Source organism: Rhodnius prolixus, unplaced genomic scaffold (genome assembly GCF_049639745.1).
Source record: "Rhodnius prolixus isolate KJV_2025 unplaced genomic scaffold, Rpr scaffold_5, whole genome shotgun sequence".
In the NCBI taxonomy this organism is placed as follows: Eukaryota; Metazoa; Arthropoda; class Insecta; order Hemiptera; family Reduviidae; genus Rhodnius; species Rhodnius prolixus.
Genome location: NW_027411624.1, coordinates 13,276,841 through 13,294,083, shown reverse-complemented (window position 1 = coordinate 13,294,083; position 17,243 = coordinate 13,276,841). Strand labels below are relative to the sequence as shown.

The window sequence follows — 17,243 nt, the reverse complement described above, 5'->3', positions numbered from 1 at the left end:
TGTATAAAATATAAGATTCTTAAAGATATCAAAGAGATTTATGGATTAGATTTAAAGTTTAGCCGGACACATAAAATGACTGTTATTAATTGGCGATCCAGGTAACGTGAAATACAGAAATATACTGAAATATCAAGTTAAAGTAGATTAAAGGATAATCAAATCTCTTTTATCCAGAAAAACTCCCTTTATATGGGTTATCTTTTTGTATGTAATATGTAATTTCCGCGTAAAAAAGTAAGATTAGATAAATAAGGATGTAGCTGAACATAAGAGGAGACTGTAGCTTCGAATTATTATTTTATGAACTTACGGTGTTCATACTCACAACATTATGATCAGGGTAAAATGGCTTATTAAATAATCTTGGCGAAAGCATTGTAAAACTTGCAAGTTACAAAATGGGGCAAAAGATTAATTCATTTTATAAAATTATTTAGTAACTATAAAGTGAAATTTAATACCGAATAATAATCGATTTGTTCTTTTTCCTTTCTCTTATTTCTCATAAGAGAGAAAGTACAGTACCTGCGCAGATAATCGATTTCGAGTTGTAAAACTCGTGACTTTGCGGAATTGATCGATTTGTGTGCTTGGTCGGTCTTGAATCTCTTTCAGTGAGGATAAAAGTAAACAATAAAAACAAAAATTGTGTAAAATTAATCAGAGCGCACGGCAATAAGTAAGTAAAGGCCTATTTTTTCCAGCGGTCTTTACGTCCAACTACCAAATTAGGTGTCGTGAACGGAGGTGACTGGCAAACATGCTTTACTGTAAATTTCTTTTATTAACCATTAAATAAAATCCAAGGCCTAAGACCGGGGAATCGAACCCAGTACCACAATACATATTAACTTTACAGGTCTCGCCTCTAACCGCTCGGCTACCGTGGCGCCTAGCGCGAACAAAATTGGTCCACCTCTTTACTGAATCTATTTTTCTTTCTAGTTTACTTTATTTTTCTTTCTCTATAAAATGGCTCCTCCAAAATATATTTTATCAACTGGTTGACTTAATTGAATCTGTTAACTTTTATTCGTATTACGAATTATGTAGTTTTTGCTTCCCAAGAAGTACAAATGAGTACCAGAGTTTTAAAGTTTCCGTCCATTAAGGACATCAATATAAAGGTGTACGTGAACATATCGGACCCTCTAGAAGGGTCTAATTATGTCCTCCGCACTGAAAAGTTCACTATAATTACGAATTAACCTGTTCTCGGAGAAAATTTGGTTTAGAACGCTTTTGGGAGAGCGGTTTGATAGATTCCTTTTTACGAGTAAGAGCTATTTTATTGTAAGTTAGGGTCATATTTGTTAGTAAGCTGAGAAAATGACCAGACTGTGTAATTATTGATTGAAAATAACTTTCAAAAGCTGTGTTGATTTTATATTCAGTAAACTGTTGCGATGATAATTGGTCAATCTTGAAAATAAATTCATTCTGTATGTGATAAAATTGCAGTTAATTCCGGAAAACAAAGCAGAAACTACAGCAAACGTACTAAATTGTTACAATTTACATATGAAATAGACGGCCAACAATCGGGTACCATTCCTTGATTCCCTTTTCAGCATCTAAACATTCCGAGCATTAAATTACAACTCGCATTCCCTACTTTTTACATATAAAAAACCCAGCACAGGTCCTCATGGAACGGACAGCTACAACGGACTTCACCGTCGAAAGCAAAACAGACATGCTTAGAAATTGTAACCAAAAAACTGCTTCTGGCTTAATTGAACGTCTTATATAATTTTAATTCATTCATACTTATTTACAAGAGACTATTCGTTACAAATATTTGTTTTAGCATTCAAAATAAGTATTTTCTGTACAAAAAAAAGTCAATTTCAAAAAAAAAAGAACCAATATCATCGCATTACTTCCCGTTTCCGTCGGGCGAGAAAATAAAATGAAATTACAAAGGAGAAAAGCCCCCTTTTTCTAAAGAGGGAGAGGAGTTTGGTATTAGTCCCTTAGGGGGCATTAGGATGTTAGAAAGGTATCTATTTTGGGGAAGAGAAGCGACGAGAAAATTAGATTCAAGTTTTGGGCTATACGCATGCGTCAATTATTCTAGGGGTAACAAGGAGTTGATATCTTTGGGGAAATAATATCAAAATACTTTTCTTCCAGGATGAAAATTATTCCTTATTGGAATTTGTAAAAAAAACGCAAATAGAATTAAAGTTCCTGATATTGAGGAAACGCAGTAAGAGAAAGAGTTAAATCATTTCTGTTATTAGGAAGATGAATCCTTTGATGATGCCGAAGTTTTGAAATTGTTTTACAAGTAGATCAACATTTTTTCAAGGAGAATTCTTATTAACGCGTTGTAAGAACAAATTAATACGAGTAAATCTATTTAAATTTCGGATTATTTTAAAAAACGTTTAAGTTAATAAGTTGTAAAAGGAAATCGGAGAAGTTTTCGCCAAAGAATTTTTTGGCAAGGGAAGGAACTAAGGTTTTCAGAAAACTCACTGGATCCATTTTTGATGAAAATATAAAGGAAACCTTCCAGGCTCTCTAATAAAAAAGTTGCCAATTGCAGAGCTTGGTGCAAAAAGGAGTTATCTACAGTTTCTTTTAAATTTTTAGAGACAAAAAACTAACTATGCTTTAAGAAGTATTCCTTATGTTGTGTCTGCTGTAAGGATTAGTTAATATATTGTGATGGGGGTCATTTAGGGCTCAATTTGAACTTTCTAGGACATTTTTTAAGCTTGCTTATAAGCAAAAGTTATTTTGCTTATAAGCCTCTTTTATGCACCAAAATCATAATTTTCAGTAAAACTTGAGTACATATTAAGTACTTTAGTCAACAGATTTCTTGTTTTTGAGCTTTTAAGTGGCATTTTGTGTCTTGTCGAAGCGAATGTTAGATATATTATTATGCCTGTCAAAAAAGAAAAATAATAATATCTACCTAATATAAACATTAAATAAACCTAATAAAAAAATTGAATGCGTCATCTTTTCTGTTTCTGGAGCAAAAGAAAGTTATCTGCAGTAGAAAACTCATTTTTGCTCCAAATCTAACCTAGGTTAGAGAATAAGTAATAATAAACGAGTCTGCATAAAGACTCGTTTATGCACCAAAAGATGTAGAATTGAACATAGAATAGGGGGCGCCACTAAACACATTTTCTGAAAAAAAAATGTAGATAACTCCTTTTTGCACCAAGCTCTTCAATTTTACTTATAGATTTCTCTTAAACGTGGAATTTCAGAATAAAAATACGACAATTAAATAATACAGGTAGGAAATCTCTTAAACTCAGTTTGACAAATGTCAGGTCGGCAGCTTTGGAAGAAGAATAGTAGTTAGTAGCAGTCACGAAGACAAGCGCTCGTCACCATTGGAAATGAACGGTCACCCAGGACATGGTGGTCAGCAAGCGTGTCCTTTCTTTAAAGGAGAGCGTGTCTTAACCCAGAGAAGAAGGACGTACAAAAAAAAAAAAAAATGGCACTTCCGTTGTTAAGGAGTCGTGACTTCCTTTCCCACCAATGAGGAGCAAATAGGGGACAGGCTAGGTAATGGTAACAGTTGGATCTACAATATCCTTCACTAATTCTCTCTGAATAACTACCACACAAGGACCCGAATTAAAATATTCATTAAAATGTTAATTCAATGTTGAGAATGTATATTAGCCTAGTTTTGGTGAACGGCCCCATTGGTTAGGTTCTCTAAGTTAGTGTTTTGGGGGGCGCCTATCAAACTGGACCAAGCATTAATTAAAGTTCAATGAGGGAAGTTAGTTGACTAGGAAATAGTTGCCAATACTTCATTATTCACTAAAACGTTTTAACTATGACCACAAACCGTATTTATTGACCGTTGGTTGATTATGATGATTTTACTGCTGTAAAGAGGAGAACATTTTTACAAATCATCAAATTGTCGAGTTACAAAAAAATGTTTACGAGTCTATGGCGGTAAATGTCTATGAAGGTGAATTAAGATGGAAATACGTACAAGAATTGTTACGATATGGATTCCTTCATTTACGGTAAAACACTTTTGGTGGTCTCAGCAATAGAATACTACCAAAATTATAGTTTATTAAGTGCTCCAAATGTCAGTAAATTGTTTTCGTTTTTTTCTGCCACTAATTCTTCTTTTGGTGACAGGTATGTCAACATATGTTGCTTCTGTCGATGGTATATAGGGGGATATTAGTCACGCTTATTTCCATGCAGGTGGTGCAGCTTCTATTTACTAGCATGCGGCGGCCAGTCATCAGAAGTCAACATTGGTTAACAAAATAATGTTAACAACCAAATTTCTACCCAAAATTTGAAGTTTAATTGCAACCATAGACATTTACACTGGCAGTCAATCTACTTTGATTCCTCCAAGAAAATTCCCCAAGAAACGGTTGTCTTCTAAAACCTAGTAAATGGTTTCAAATTAGACATTTCTAAAATTTGGTGTAGATAATTGATCACTATTAGTAGCTGCAAATACTTGACCTAATTCTGTTCCAACCACACACATGCATTAATGCACAATTCACCCACTTATACACAAATGATTCTCTATTCTGCACTAAACAGAGACGGTAGATTGTGCACTTAGTGGGCTGTAAATGGATCCCATTGTACGTACGTAACGCCTTGTACACTGTCACTCTCTAACAATGGATCTTGTCTAATTAATAAACGCGCCTGAGCCACCATTTGTAACCGCTACTAACACAGAATTCAATATGGCCAAATCAGAATTTGGGCACACATTTTTGAAAAAATTGCCGGTCATAAACGAGAAATTCTAGTTTATTAGTTAGCAACAGTTGGAATGAAGTAGCAGTTTTAATTGTTTTGGCCCTTCAGTATTCTTAATAAAAGAAAACTAGTTAAAACTGAAACTAAAAAGCCCTTCTTGCATAACAGAAGGCAAATAAATAACTTCAGAACAAACAAATTATCTTTTGCTTACATATATTTCATGTAAATCAAAAATCAAAGAACAATAATAAAGATTTCTCTTTTTTAAGTACAATGTATTCCTTGCAGAAATTGTGGAACGCTTTAAAATAGATATATTTTCATGTATCTGGTTGGACTAGGGTGGAGACTGGCCTGTGGCTATATCTCCAGAACAAACCTAACCAGAAACCAGAACAGTGAACAAATATTATTAAGGTAGGTCCTATTTATAGAACTTCAGCTAGAACTATGATTTATAGTACCGATTTTTTTCTCTAGATGAAATCAACTAAAATACAAAAAAAACTTATATTTATTTATGATTTACTGAAGTTAAGATTACTAAGATCTTGATTCTTACAACAATTATTTTTGCATTCTGCACCAATTTTAATTACCCTACCATTTTACCATATTTCAAGATCTTAGTATGAAGTAAGGAACTGCTTCCAGACTTTCATTCTTGTAACTTCGATATTTACTCTTTTAACTTTATTTTTAACTGCGTAGCAATAGTAAGGAAAGAATGCCAGCAGTAAGGATGGTAGATAAATAGTAGTTTAAAGGAATCTTTAAGATGTGAAGGATAGAGAATGCAGGGGATAAGAAAGGAAAACCTGCGGCTAGAGGAGAAAGTTAGAGAAAGATGTGTTTTAGCCTTTTGTGCCTGTAGGGAATAGATGGATCTGTAGGAGGCTATGTTACGGCAGAGCGGATTAGGATGGACAGTCTAGGATGCAAAGAAGTTTCAGGGGACGATTTTGGATAAAGGAGTGTACAGAGAATCAGTCACAAGTCTAAGAAATTTGTTCTGTATTGTCCTGGAGTACCTTGATGTCACTGCTACAAGTCAGGGCTTCAGGTGGAGCAAGCGTAGAGCAACATCGGCCTAATGGCTACTTTGTAGAGGAGGAGTTTGTTGGTCACAGTCATTTTGGCGTCATGTGAGAGTAGAGGAAATAATAGGTTTACTAGTCCAGTTTGACTGAGTTTACTTTGTCCTGAACGTGTGCAGTGAAAGTCAGTTTCTTGTCCAAAGTTAGGCCTAGGTACTTAACGTGGGTAGACCACTGGATCAGAGTCTAGTTATGTCTAATATGAAGGTTTAAGAAACAGTCTGCGTTTAGTAAAGAATATGGCGTTAGTCTTTTCATGGTTTATTTAAATTTTCTATTTAGTGCAGTATTTAGTTAGTCTATTACAAGAGTAAGTCTGTTGGTGATGGTGTCCATTCTCTAAGATGACGTGTATAAAGCTACGTCATCAACATACAAAGCAAGACTAACATGAGGAGATTTGGGGAGATGTAAGTGATGAACAGGATAGGACCTTGAGGACCGCCTATTGCGATTGGATAAGAGAATGAAAAGGCTGGGTTTAGGTGGATGACAGACTTACTGTTGTAGTAGTAGCACTTGGTATCCATCAGGTAGGATGTTTAGCGAGGATCAGAAAGGGCTTCCTCAAGAAGAGAGAAGTGTCAAAGAGTAAGAAGCTGTGTTCTATAGGTGGATATTTCTCCTCCATACTTATATACTCATCGGAGTCCTGGACATTTACTCAAGAAAGACAAAAGCAAACTAGAGGTCAGATATCTGAGAAAGCTAAGGGAGAAGTACCAGTAAGAGAAACTATTCGTAAAGCCATAATAAGAATCACAGCTTCAAAGTACAGCCAGCTGTTTCGGACTCTACGTAATACGGATGGATTTCGACGAAGCACGAAACAAAAGAGGTAGACAGCGACACAAAGAACCTAGAAGCACTGGCTGGTCTTCCAAAAAGGTAAGACTGTGGAAAACCCAAAAAGGAAAAACACATAAGCAATTCTTTAAACTTATAGCAACCACTTTGGGCAACATTTGGAAAAACGTTCAAATAATAAAGAAATGCCTACAAAAATTGGAAAACAAAAAGACTCGCGCCTCCCTTTATTAAATCAAACAAATATTTATTCCAAATCAATTCTTGTATTTATTTTTACCCAAACTAATCGAATAAATAAATTAATATTAAGATATAGATCTACAGGAAAAAAAAATTAAATAAATCAAATCCGTCCAAACTACTTTATTACATCTAATAAATTTTATCACCTTGAATAGGTAACTAGTTATGGCTATTTAATTATATTCTAACGTATATAATTTTAATTAATGATTTATATTTAATTAAAAAAACAAAATTAACTCACTTTTATGCAAATTCACTTTTTGTTTTTCTCTTTTATATCTTTCATATTTATGTAGTGTTAGTTTTAATAATATCTTGATCAATTATTTTTCTTGTTTTATTGATTTATATTTTTTTTGTCTTTTTAATTTTTTTCTTTAAGCTAATAATTAACATATAAAAATATAATTAATAACAAATAATGTATTATTTTTTAATTATATGCAATTTGCATTTCTCTATTCAAGCTTGGTTAATTGTTGACAAGATTTCGCTTATATAAGTATACTAAATATTTAGTATTAGCACAGCAGCAAGAGAAATACTTAAAAATAATGAAATATATAATGGTTTCTGTACGGATTTCTGAAGAATATTTTATGATTTGTAATAGATGAAAAATTTTCTTAATTATTTGTTTGAGTAAATAGGAGTTTCAATTATAATAATATATTGTACAAAACTGACAAACTATTTTTGAAGAAAATGAGATTTAATTGGTTACTTTAGCGCCAAAACCTCTTCGACATTTTTGTTGATTATACTCTATACTTGTATATTATTTCTCTTGTATGTATACTTGTATTTGGTGACAACTCCTTGCTGGAGAACTTTGTATTCTTTAAGCAATAAATACATAAATTATACTCTTTTCTCATCGCAAAACACACTTCGGCCTCTAGATGTCTTCAAGAACAACTGTCCTTAATAGAAAAAGGGGAGCAACAAATAGAAGATAAGAGTTGATGAACAAAAATGTGGGCTCTCGATATTCTACTTGTCCTAGTGTTTAATCCAAGAATACATTGCTTTCTGACAGCATATGCTACCTTGTGGTAACATATAGACAGAACATTAACTTGGGAATCCTCACAGCAGACTGAAAAGAATGGGAGACTAACACAACGATTTTGCATGCATTTAAGACTACTTGGCGAACGATCTAAACTTACATTTACAAAACAAACTTGCATTGCACAAAAATTGGCAGCGGATTAGAGGTGTACGGTTCCAGTAAGCATTTCAACCTTCACTGAATTCAATCCTTCGTGAAATCACCAATGCTTATTATGTCACCAATAAAACCGAGCCCTGACAAAATTGTGGTATCAAAGATTCCACAACTCCTACTTTCTGGCGATTGAAGCGCCAGTTGCCTTCAGTGATCATCTTCATTTACACCAATGCCATGGAATGGATACTACTGTGCATCTTCTTCAAAGGTCGTCCTTGTCTTTTATTCAATCTTTGTTTGTTGTAAATTATAGACATGCCAATAAAAATTAATTTTTTTGATGTCTGGGTCTAATTCTTTTTATAAAGATCGCTATTGAAGAAGTCGATATTTCTTTTAGACATTGGTAATCATTTTTTTCTGTGAATAAGATCCAGATCCTACGATACGCCAAGTCTTTATTCGAAAATAGAGGGCGATACGAAAAACAACTACACACAAGAAATCCAGCACTAAAATAAAGACCATAACCAAGAACCAAGAAGAGTCTAGAATAAACCTAAAGATGCACTAACTTAGGCTCTAATCTCTTACACAGTCGAAAGGTCCAGGCTCTAATCTATTCATATTCTAAATAATAGTTCTTCTCCTTAACCAAAAAGTCCAAACCAATCTAAAGCAGGATTATGTGAGCATTTTTGGGATAAGACACTGTAGCCTAATTCTAGGCATAATATTAGCATTCAATATTGTTATCAGTTTTCCGGCAACTTAATTTGACATTACACATAAATTAGTTAATTCAACAGGTAATTTTCCTATCATCAAAACAACTTTTTCACCCTCAGAAAACCACGTTTTTCCGAGAAGAAAAAAATAAGAAAATTGCAATGCTTCCTTTCTAGGAGGTATATATATAAAAGAAAGAAAAATGGAATATTAAATAAAAAGGAATCCAAAATATCTGATAATGATGTAATAGTAAAAGATATAGATAGTTCCATTTTGATTACCTAATGGAGCCAATTGCACCATCCTAAATAACCGTCAAATACAATAAAAATTCCATAGCAGCTTTAATTCCAATAATATTTATAGCAATAATAAAAATGTGCAAGTAACAGCACCAAAAAAGAAGTCGGTACAGTTCTAACGGGGTATCTAAAAATTTCACGGCTCCAAAAGTATAATTTTCAATCTATACTTTAAGATAAAGTAGAAAATTGCGGATTCTGTTCCACTTCACCCCTCTCCGTGTAATCCACTCTTGCATTCCTCCTACCTGTTTTTAAAGAAATATTAGAACAAAGTCTTGTACAAGAGATGTACACATATATAATTTGCTACGCGAGCTATAAATTGTACGTTCCAATACGATGGCTAAGTGCTATGTGCTATGTAAAAGCATGGTTACTGAAATTTTATAAAGAAATATTAATAATATATATAAACCATATCTCGAGATACAACGAATCTCATATATTTTCTTATTCTAAAAAGAATAAATAAATTTTGTAACTCACGAGAGTAAAATCATTTACACATTTTCACGTTCGTGTTTATTTCAATTACAAACTAGGTATAACACCTAATTTAGGTATATCAATAAGTGGGCTTTTCGTGGAGAAATTCATGAGAGATTAGCTAGATTGATACCTGTACAATCTTCCTAGATTTCTCCCGGAGAGACCTTGGTTCTCTTTGATTTTGGGGGAGCCATCGTAATAGAATCTAGTAAGCGTTCAGGCAAAACTTGGGTAGTGAATATTCAAGCATGCCTGGAGAGTTGACCAATTTTTTTCTTGCAAGGCAGAATGTTACTGTGCCATTGGGGGGGGATCAGGCGATAGAAGCTGGGTATAAAAGATGGATTTTGCAGAATCTGTGGAAAGATAGAGGATACTTGCCATACATTTAACTAATTGCAATGCCATTTTCCGAAAAAAGGGAAAAAAATGTATAGCGAGCGAAGTTACCAAGTTCTTGGTCGAGCATATAACCTACCTAGATCTTTCCCAGATTCTGAGATTTCTTAGATATCTTGGACTGAACTAAAGGAAGAGTTGTATGATTACGGCCAGCCACTGTGTTACAAAAATACAAAAGGAATGTTCTAATAGTGTTAAATTTCGAAAATTTAAAGTTCCACCAAACAAATAAATGTTTAGAATAAAAATAAAAACTTCAGCATTGTTTAAAAAAAATCATTAAAATTACGAAAAACTTGAAAATTGTGAAAGTAAATCTAAAATTTCGAAGCTAAAATGGATCTGAGTATGGATTTATGTGTTTTTTTTTGTTTTTTCATGAGGTAGACTACGCGCATGCCAAGCTCATGAAAAAACATATTTTGCTAGTTCAGTACAAACTCAGTATGAATAGTTTTTTTTTTACAAAATAGCAGCAGAGTTCGCTTTTTTTTAAAGAAAAAATTAAGAAGTTGAGAAATATAATTGTAAAATTGAAGACAAACTTTCCCAAAGCAAATACAGGGTGAACCAGTAAGTATTGTCCATAGGCCTACTTGTGTATAGTACATCTAAAGTGGACTTCAATGACGTATTGGCCAACTTCATATTTTCCATTGTTCTTGAGTGACGTCACTTTTAATTTTTTTTTCTAAAATCATTACTTTTTTGCAATAAAAATGTTATTACGCAGAAAGTTTTAGTCCGAATTCGATTCTGATGACACGGTTAGAAAGACAGATAAATTTTCTAAAAATTGATACCATTTCAAAGCATAAGTTATTCTCCAAACGGCCTCAATCTTCCTCCGGATGCTGGAAAAATAAAAGTAATCGACATTTTTAAGAAAACTCTTTAGGCCTTTATGTGATCATTATCCGACCTAGGTGCTGGCACTTTTTATAAAAGTTTCCTTGTTTAATGGGCTTTCAAACGGTATATCATTTTCCAGGATTCCTTTTTATCTTCGTAAGAGAAATTACGTTTGTTTTACAAGAAAACGTGTTCACAAGCACTCAACAGTGTTAGTTTATCAAGTTGTTTAAGTCATTGGAAACTCTTTTAGATGGATCAGTAGTCAATTTTAAAGTAGATTGTCTTAAAATAAGGAAGTCAAAGGTTACAAATTGCACTTTTACAAATTGAACAAACTAATTGCTCATACAAAGATAAATGGAATCCTGGAAAATGATATACCGTTTGAAAGCCCATTAAACAAGGAAACTTTTATAAAAAGTGCCAGCACCTAGGTCGGATAATGATCACATAAAGGCCTAATGAGTTTTCTTCAAAATGTCGATTACTTTTATTTTTCCAGTATTCAGAAGAAGATTGAGGCCGTTTGGAGAATAACTTATGCTTCGAAATGGTATCAATTTTTAGAAAATTTGTCTGTCTTTCTAACCGTGTCACCAGAATCGAAATCGGACTAAAACTTTCTGCGTAATAACATTTTTATTGCAAAAAAGTAATGATTTTAGAAAAAAAAATTAAAAGTGACGTCACTCAAGAACAATGGAAAATATGAAGTTGGCCAATACGTCATTGAACTCCACTTTAGATGTACTATACACAAGTAGGCCTATGGACAATACTTACTGGTTCACCCTGTATAATCACACGGGACTTCAGAAATTTTTTATTATTTCATCGACTAGAAGTTTAATAAGTAAAAGACACGATAAGAAGTTATCTAATAAATGGCAAAGTATAATAAAAAACTAGACGGTAATAATTCTTTCCATGAGAAACCTATTAATTATTAATTTTCACCTTTGGGAAAGACAAAATTTCAACTAATTTTCTAGTGTGTAATTTAAAACACACACACACACACAAAAAATCCATTTTAGTAGAATATTCAATCCATATTAGTTGAAATTCAATAGAAAAGATATCCATAAAATATTCCTTAGATTTGGATTAAAAAACGTTCTTAGCTAGAATATTATTTCTTACAAAATGTGCAGAAATTATTAATATAATGTAAACAGTTTTTCCATTTTCTCTGATGTTTTTAAATAGCTTATTATTGGTTGAAAATCAATTTCTGTCCCCCCTCTCAAATCTAATTATTTATTTAGTAGATGGATACTTACTACATGTAGGAGTTATTATATTATAGAAAGTATTTTAGTATAAATAATACTTTATTAATAAATACATAAGTTATTAATTGCGCGTCTTAGTTCCAAATCAAATTCGTCTATCTCAATAATTTATTAATGAAGAAAAACAAAATTGAGAGCCTTATAAATCTGGATTACAGAAGCTGGAGGTGATATTATTAATTTATTTTTAGCGGTGAATATTGCGTGAAGTTCACAAAAAAATTAAGAAAATTTCTGGACTAACCAATAATAATGAACATAAAATTATGTACTTCTGTTTCGAATAAAATATATACGTTTTCATGTAGACAATCTAAAAAATTGTAAGAATTACTTTTATCAATTTGGAATTGCCTCTATAGATACCTACCTATATAAAAAAGTAAATTGAATTTCATTTCGTGGAAATGTTGACAATTTTATTGCAAGGAGAGATTTTCAGTTGTATTTTTTTCAAAGGCTTTGTGTTATTGCAAAATACAATTTATAATTGACAGTTTTCGCCCAATAAAATTGGAAATTTAATAAAACTACGTTTTTTTAGTTTATTACAAGTAAATTGTAAATTGAAATTATGATTTATTTTCACAGATTTATAGATTTTTAATCAACATCTTTAAATCCGATTAATTTTATGTAACACCTCAGGACGGTATTTTTAAGTTTCAATTCCAGATTTTGAGAAAATCTTTGTAAGGATTTAATCCTAATTTTAGGAAAAACAATATAAAAATAGTTTTCAAAAACGTATATACGAGGGTCGTTTGAAAAGTCCGTGCAAAGTCAGAGAGACAGCACTACTGGCGCGTATCGAGGTTATGTTTAGTTAGTAGCATCTCTTGGAAGAACACACACCAGGTTTCAGCCAGATCGGTCTATTTCTTTGTGTTTGGCATTCATTTGAATCGTGGAAGTCGAGTGATTTTCAAAAAATGGACGAAAAAGAATTTCGTGTGTTGATTAAACACTACTTTATGAAAGGCAAAACGCCTCAGGAGACTAAAGAGAAGCTTGATAAACATTATGGTGACTCTGCACCTTCGATTAGAACAGTTTATAAGTGGTTTCAAAATTTTCGGAGTGGCCATATGGGCACAAGTGACGCTGAACGTACTGGACGCCCTGTTGAGGTTACTACTCCAGAAATCATTGATAAAATCCATGATATGGTGATGGATAACAGAAGAGTGAAGGTGCGTGAGATCGCTAGTGCTGTGGGCATCTCGAATGAACGGGTACATAATATTTTGCATCAACATTTGGACATGACATAGCTATCCGCAAGATTGGAGCCGCGATTGCTCACGCTTGACCAAAAACGAAATCGTGTGAAGTGTTGCAAGGACGGTTTGCAGCTGTTCCAGAAGAATCCGCAGGACTTTAAGCGTCGTTTCGCCACTGTGGATGAAACATGGATACATCACTACACTCCTGAGACCAAAGAACAATCTAAACAATGGGATACCAAGGGGGAATCTGCGCCAAAAAAGGCGATGACCGTTCCTTCGGCCGGAAAGATTATGGCGACTGTCTTTTGGGATTCGCAAGGAATAATCCTCATCGACTATCTGGAAAAGGGTAAAACTATTACAGGTGCATATTATTCATCGTTATTGGACCGTTTGAAAACCGAGCTGCAAGAAAAACGCCCACGATTGGCCCACAAAAAAGTCCTTTTCCATCACGACAACTCACCAGCTCACACCTCAGCAGTTGTGGTCGCAAAATTAATGGAAATAGGGTTCCAACTCGTTTCACATCCCCCCTATTATCCAGACTTGGCTCCCTCGGACTACTATTTGTTCCTCAATATGAAGAAATGGCTGGCGGGAAAAAGATTTTATTCAAACGAGGAGGTGATTGCAGAAACGAATGGCTATTTTTTAGACTTGGACAAATCCTATTATTCGGAAGGGAAAAACAAACTAGAGCAGCGTTGGACGAAGTGTATAAGCCTAAAAGGAGACTATGTTGAAAAATAAAAAAGGTTTACCCCCAAAAATTAAGTAGTTTTTATTTTTGCACGGACTTTTCAAACGACCCTCGTATATATATTATTTTGTCCACTACATTGATTTTAAAATAGAATTCTGGGTAAATTATGTGATGAGAAACTTCTGGATAAAATGTCAGAAAATCTATGAAACTCTATATAAACCAGAAGTGTGCGTGTTCTGGATATTCAACTTTAGTTGTACGAGAATAAGGGCCAAGATATTTATGGATTTTTTTTCTTTTTTCCATATTTGACACTATATATACATTAATACAAATTAGTAATTTATTTAGGAATATTTAAGTTCAATTTTGTTTTTGTTTACATACAGAAAATTGATCAATTATGGCAATTGAGTTACTCAGCTTCCCTATAAAAGTGGGCCATTTTAATTCAAGGTGTGGTACTATAATTTTTAACCACTGCAAGGACAATGTGGAAAGTATCTTAAAATAAATAAACAAAAAAGTAATAATAATAAATTTTGCTATAAAATTTAAAGTATAAAGAAAATTGCCTCACGAATTTTTCCGACTGTATGAAAATATTTTCCTAATAAAATGCGAGAAAAAAGAACCACCTAATCTGATTAATTTCCAGCAATATTTTTCGAGTCAATTTAAGTAAAAAACTAAGAAAACCTAAGATAAAAAAAAAAAAGCATTTATAATCTCAGCTCCAGAAATAAAAAAATAAATAATAAATGCTAATTTATTCATAATAATTATCTGTACACGCATATAAATATAGAATAACGTTCCGCCTTGCTTGTATCCAAGTCCAACGATTTTAATAGGAGCATCATTCTACTAAATAAATAATATAAAATAATACAAACAGAAAAAGATGGAGAAAATCTATTACGTACATCATTAAATATCAAATATCCGGTATAAATTATTTAGAAGCTCTTTCAAAGGTCCATAGCTTTTGAAAATAATAAATGATGAATAAAGTTCTAATAAAAGCGGACTTATATGAAATTGTTTCAGCCAGCCAGATTAAGAATTATAATTATTGTTTAAAATAATAAAGACAAAAAAATACAAGTATCTTTGAAGATTTATGGGTAATTTAGACTAAGAACAGTTTAAAATAATGGGATTCTGGATATTAATAAGGGATCAATCTTCTAAAATTAATAAATAACAAACGTTTTTTTGAACATTGGTACAGATTTAACAAAAGTTACCGGACGTAATATTCCGTTGTTTTTTTTAAAGAAACGTTAACTTATCTAAATAATATCTAAATGTTTTTTTCTAATACTTAGCGAGTAGATTTTTTGGTGGCATGAAAAGTGTACAGTACTTAAAGTGTTAACAATAATATTTTCATTACGTTAAATAAATAAATACAACTCGTGTTAGTTGTTTAGAATTTCATTTTAAGGCAGGATTCCATTGCTATGGTTTATTAATTATTATTTTTTACTGCCATTTTAAACGAAAAATGAGCCAATAGAGAGGAAACGAGAGATTGACTGAGAGAGTGTATTATGGTGATGGTTTTCAATATTTTCTTGTGATTAAACAAAATTAGTGGACCGTGAATAGGTTATTTTTTCGTAATTAACAGTAACTTATTGATTAACTTATCTTCAACAAAATTACAAAAAAGTCTTGATAACATTCTATAAAAAAAAAAAATCGCGAAAACCCTTTAAAAAAAAGAAATACATAAAATAATGAATTTGATAAGTCAGAAGTTGTGTTCGTGAAAAGAAAATCTATTTTCAACGAAGAAAAAAACAAATTTTATAAATTCACCTAAATTTTATCACATTACAATTAAACTTTATTATCTATTTAGCGTGAAGGGAAAGGATTAGCTATGCTATTAGCGTATTGGATTCCCACGCGGTAGTCCCGGGTTCGAATCCAGCTGCTGGCCAATGAGATTTTTCTCTTTCTAGAAAGCTTCTTATACAGCTCACTGGACCGGTGACCGGTGATGGACAGTGTAATCTGGTAACGAGAGAACACTGTCCAGAGGCCGGAAGTGCACTGAAAAAAAAGCTCCGCGGGCACCTCAGGTGTTGGTGCGTCTTTTAATGATTAAAAATAAAAAAATAATAATAATAAAATATTTAGTGTTTATATCAGATTTCCCCCAATTCTAATTAAACTCACCTTAATTTCTATAGAAAATCCAAATTTTCGCACCTGCCACTTAAAACACAAAACACTTGTTTCCAAACTGTACATACACTAGTTCAAATTTTATAAAACTGTATTTAAAAAATTTTTAAAACCAAAAAATAATATAAGCTAAAATTGTTCACTAATTTTACTTCTTGTTTAATAGTAAACGTTGATAACACAATTTAAAAAAAAATTAAAAATAACTAAAAAGATCAAAATTAAAATAATAAACCGGAAGTTAAATTCACTAGATATTCTTTTTTGTATTTTAACGATATTTTAATTTACTTTTTTTTAGATATATAATTAATTTTTTTCCCTTTTATTGTATTTAATTCAATGATAAGAAATAAAAAATAAGGCCGGAGCTTTTTAAAAACACAGATAGAGTGCGCGCACACTGGTAAGCTAGCTGGTCGGAGACAGACTGAAGGGACCATTGCCAGGGGGTTATAGTGGGGAGCCACCGGCTCCTGCCGTGACGTAATCTATCATGAAAACCGCAGCGCTTCTACCCCTCTTGAATTCAGGCTGGCTTCTCTTTCAATATATATTTAAAGCCTATATAATGTATGTATATTTATTTCCTATCTTTTTTATTTATTTATTTATTTTTTCTGTTTATAAGATTTTTTTTGGTGGTTTTAAATTTTGTTTAAAGTACAATAAAATTTCAGTAAGGCGTTTTTGATAATAATTCAGAATAGGTTCTCTAGTAGATGCCTAAGAAATAGCAACCCTAGAACTTGGAATTTTCTAGAATTAGCGAGGCAATTTAAAATAAAACATATTAAAGGAAACCAATCAATCTATCTCAAATATTCGTGGCGCACTTGAGATTATTGGGCATTACAAAATATGTATTCGCTTATTTCAGGAGCCACAGTAACCACTATATTCTGGAGTGTGGGTCTGTGTCGGGATTGGTCGTATGAATGTGGTGGAAATAATTATTTAA

General features: G+C 32.5%; 1 protein-coding gene across 9 annotated transcripts in view; it reads right to left on the bottom strand.

The window, feature by feature from the left end:
- Eph (Eph receptor tyrosine kinase) overlaps window positions 1-16,708 on the bottom strand; it is a 675,653-nt gene extending 658,945 nt beyond the window's left edge. For all 9 annotated transcript variants that reach the window (XR_012461180.1, XM_074137247.1, XM_074137254.1 and 6 more), the window contains exon 1: window positions 16,274-16,708. The gene's annotated coding sequence lies outside the window, so the exon portion shown is untranslated. The remainder of the gene's footprint in view (window positions 1-16,273) is intronic.
- Between the last annotated feature and the right edge of the window lie 535 nt (window positions 16,709-17,243).